This window comes from Capsicum annuum, chromosome 12 (genome assembly GCF_002878395.1).
Source record: "Capsicum annuum cultivar UCD-10X-F1 chromosome 12, UCD10Xv1.1, whole genome shotgun sequence".
Lineage (NCBI taxonomy): Eukaryota > Viridiplantae > Streptophyta > Magnoliopsida > Solanales > Solanaceae > Capsicum > Capsicum annuum.
The window spans coordinates 15,624,211-15,629,000 of record NC_061122.1 but is presented as its reverse complement, the minus strand read 5'-3'; the positions used below and the strand labels follow the sequence as shown (position 1 = coordinate 15,629,000).

Here is a 4,790-nt window from a genome sequence, read left to right as displayed (position 1 = left end):
CTTGGTGAACTTATACTCCAAGAAATCAAACTTAAAATTCTTTCAAGACAACTCTTCTAATCATTAAAATAATATTTTCTCTTCTATAACTAATAAATACATATCTGAAATAAGAATTTTTAGCTCTCGGTGAAGGAAAGAGAAGCAGCTTAGCTAAAGCTTTGGAAAAACATGTGAAAGATTTCAAGGTTAATTCTGAGAAGTTGGTAACCAAACACAAGGCAGATTTCAAGTGTGGTTGCAGAAGATGTTAGCCCACAAAACTGATCTCGCTCTCGGAAAAAAAGACAAGACAAATCTCAAGTATAATTTGGAAAAGGTGCAGCGATGGAAGGATGCTCTACATAGAGGTGCTAAAATAGCAGGACTGGTTGTTTATAAAACTGCTAATGGGTGAGTAGTACAAGAACTGTTGAGTTTTCACTTAATTATTGGGACATATACTCTGGAAAATTCTAACCCACAGTAATGGTTCCATAGGTTTTGAAATACACAACAGTTCAAGAATAGAATGAAAGCATTTGTAGGTTCTCTAACTTATGGCATACTTCTTGTATACGGCCTCCGTTGCCCAAAAAATTCAATAAATTTACAACTCCATATAAAAAGAACAGCATGAAAACACAAGTGATCAGATTTTTATACAATTTCCGATAAGCAAAAAGCTCTAACTCTAATTAAGAGTATTTCAAGATCTCTCTTCTTTTACTTATAGAAAGGCTTTCTTCTACTTTAAAATGTCAAATTACCGTCTAAAAAGACAATTCAATTGGATGTGAGGTTAAAGCTTTTAGACTAAAATACTCCTTAGATGAAATTATTTATAGGTTTTTTTCTGGCAGTGGGTGGAGCAGGTAGGAATGAAACTCAAGATAGAAACCGAATCATGTGAACATGCCACAATTTTTGTTACAGTATGCTTCTGTATTTCAGTTTGATGACAAACTTCAATTTCGTAATGTCCATGTCATTTAGGCTTATGAAATGTATCTAGACTCTGTGTAAATCAATCAACAGCCATGTACATGACTGAAAGTTATCAAGTTAAAGGTGAAAGAATAGTTCGCTTTGTATTACTGCATGGCTAAAAAGAATTTCCTTTAAAGGAATCTGGGCTAGATCAAAGTGGGTTGACTCTATAAAAGATAGTTGGCAATCTCACTAACCAAAGTTAAAAGGACCATTAACTATTGAACTTTCACAGTTAATATTAACGTAAGACTAGGAGAGAAAAGAATTGACCATATGTCGTTTTGCTTTTTGAAGTGGGCTGAGAAAAAATAGCTTTCAAAATGTTTCTGTAAATTGATTAAAAAGGTTTTTTACTCAGAAACAAGGGTCTATTAGTGATGTTACAAACCAAAAAAATAATCTCTGAAGAGGTTAGAAATCTGGCTTTCAACATGAAGTTTAAAGATGGAGAACAAAGGAATAGAGGAATAATAATTAATACCAGTCAACGATAAGTGAAGATCAAAATTCTTTCATGGAATGTGAGGATTTAAACAGAGAGAATAAAAGAAGTTTAGTAAGAAATATACTATTGCAGTAGGGGCTGATATCATTGTTCGTATGGAAACAAAACTAACAAACAGTGAAGCCAATTTGTTCTAGCAAATGTGGTCCAACAACTGGTTGGGAGAGGTGAATTTAGATGCTATTGGTAGAGCTACTTTAATATTTATTATGTTTCTAATTTTTCATTTTTTTATTATTATTGTAAATATATGGTATCTAGGTCTAATTTAACCCCAAAAGCAAGCATTGCCTATGTCCATATAAGTAAACCACGAATCCATTTCCCAATAATTGCGTACAACACTTTAACCATTATATTTTTACTGAGTGTAGGAATGAAGCAGAATCCATTGACAAGATTATAAATGATAACTTCCAAAATATGCACCACACTGTTTTAACAAATGAAAAATATCTAGTGGGAATTGAATCTCGAATGGGTGAAATAGAATCATTAATGAAATTTCAATCAGGTGATGTCGGTTTTGTTGGAATAAGGGGGATTGGAGGCATCAAGAAGATAACTGTTGCAACAAAATATTTTGACAAGGTTTGTCATCAATTTCAAGGGTCTTTCTTTCTTACGAATATTAGAGAATAATCAAAGAAGTATGGGATGATATACTTGAAAAAGACACTTCTTTTAAGACTCATTTCTGCCACCTTAAACTTTTGGATATGAGAATTCTTAACCGGCGAACACTCCGCTCCATATAACATAGCAGGCCAGACTGCAACTTTATGGAATTTGTCTTTCATCTTGGGGGCCACCTTCTTATCGCATAAAATTCCCTAAGAGGGCCTCTATTTCATCAAACCTGCTCCAATATGGTGAGAGACATCCTTATCTATCTCTCCGTTTCCCTGAATCGTAGACCCGAGATACTTAAAACTATTCGCCTGAGAATCCAACTTCACTACCACCTCCTCCTCTTGCCTCGAGTCACTAAACCTATACTCCAAGTACTCCGTCTTAGTCTTACTGACCTCCTCTACCTTAAAATACTGACAGAATACAAAGTCGCGACACTTCCCGGAATGGACTAACTCCCCTAACACAAAACTTCTGTTCCTCTCATCATTCAAAAGCATATGGAAATACGAATACCATCTTTTCTTAATGAGGGCGTCTTCCACCAAAACTCTGCCATACTCCCCTTAATGTACTTAGCCTGGTCCAGATCTCGACCCTTTCTCTCCCTAACCTTGGCAAGCCTAAACAACCTCTTCTCCTCACCTTTCTCTTCTAACCTCTTGTACAAACTCTCAAAAGCTATTGTCTTAGCAGCCATGACTGCTAACTTAGCCTCCTTTTTAGCTAAATTTTACTCCTCCCTACTTACCCACTTCTCTTCTTCATCCTTACTCTCAACCAACTTAGCGTAAGCTACCTTCTTCGACTCTACCTTCTTTTTAACATCTTCATTCTACCAACAATCCCCTCGATATTGGCTAGACCTTCCCCTTGAAAACCCCAACACCTCTCTAGCAGACTCTCTGATGCAACCAGTATCCCTATCCCACATACTTATCGCATCCCCTCTGCACTACTATACCCTCATCCCCTCCAACTTTTCCCTATCTCAAAAGCACTAATCGGAGTCAGACTGCTCTACCTAACTCTAGGTCGATCCTACCTACCCTAACTCATTTTCCCTTCTTGATAACTAAGTCAATCACCAGAAGTCTATGCCAAGTCATAAGATTCTCACTCGAAATTACCTAACAATCCTTACACAATGATTTATCCCCTAACTAAGCAGCAAAATGTCAATTTGGGTCTTGGCTATCCTACTTTGAAAAGTAACCAAGTGCTCTTCCTTTTTTGGAAAGTTGGTAGAGGGATAAAAGTATGGATGAGTTGTAGTCAGTTTTTAGGTGTACTTTGGTATCCTTTGTTTGGCAATGTAAATTTTTTTTGTGGATGTCGTACCTATGTTATTTTATCTTGTTCTATGCTTTTGATGCTTTTGTATACTATTGTTTATCTTGAGCCAGGGGTCTATCTAAAATAGCCTGTCTACCTCTTTAGAGGTAGTGGTATGGACTGCGTAGACTCTACCCTCCCCTGACCCCACCATGTGTGAATATACTGGGTTTGTTGTTATTGTTGTAGTATTAGGGAGCTAATAGGATAAAAAGAAGGTTTTGCCACAGGAAAGTTTTAATTGTTTTTTATGATGTCGATGAGGAACACCAATTAGAATATTTAGCTAGAAATCATGACTGCTTTGCTTATGGAAGCAGAATTATCACAATAACTAGAAACCAAGATTTACTACATTGTCATGACCAACTATATTCCTTTCCCCAATTAACTAAAGATAAGGCTGTTGAAGTTTTTAGTTTTCAGAAATAGACTTCTGATAAAGAGTTTTTGATAATCTCCAAGTCTGTAGTAGATTATGCTATAGGCCTACCATTAGCTCTTAAGGTCTTGGGTTCTTTTCTTTACAAATGAGGCATAACTGAGTGGAGAAGTACATTAGATAGAATCAGAGATATTGGAAAATAAAAATTGTTAAGCAGCTCAGGTTAAGTCTAGACGGATTGAACCATGAAGAGAAGAATATATTTCTTAATATTGCATGCTTCTTTAGAGGAAAAAAGAGATATGATGTGACAACAATACTAAATAGTTTTGTCTTCTGATCGGAGATTGGAATACATGTCCTCGTCCAAAAATCACTCATATATATTTCTGAAGAAATGGTTGTGATGCATGATTTGATATAACAAATGGGTCAGCAAGCAGTACGCAATGTTGACCAGGACAGGCCATGGAATCACAGTAGACTATGGCATGAACAAGATATAAAAGCTATTTTTTCCGCAAATAAGGTATGCATGACCTCTGTTGTAGCTATCCATTTTCTTTTTTGCATTATTTTCCCTCATTGGAAGTGTTTTGACTACTGATAATCCATCACACTACTGATAATCCATTACACAATATAGAGGTGTGCGACTACTGTTCCATTGATTACTATTCTATTGATATGTAGTAATTAGTTGGTTGGCAAGCAGTTGAGTTAGTTAGAGGTTGTTACAGGTTGTTAGACACATGATTAACACATGATTAGTTAGTTACAATGAGTTGTCAATGATCTGGACGCATAAGCTCCTTCTTAGTTCATCTTAGCTCAAGTCTATAAATGGACTCTTCATTGAAAGATTCAAGTGAATGATAATAAAAATTCAGCTTCAGCTTATCTCTTTCTTCTCCTCTGATTACAAGCTATTAAGCTGCAATGGCAGTATTCGACATGTTA

General features: G+C 35.9%; 1 pseudogene; it reads left to right on the top strand.

The window, feature by feature from the left end:
* Positions 1-247: 247 nt before the first annotated feature.
* On the top strand, positions 248-3,979 carry LOC107849439 (annotated as a pseudogene).
* Positions 3,980-4,790: the final 811 nt, after the last annotated feature.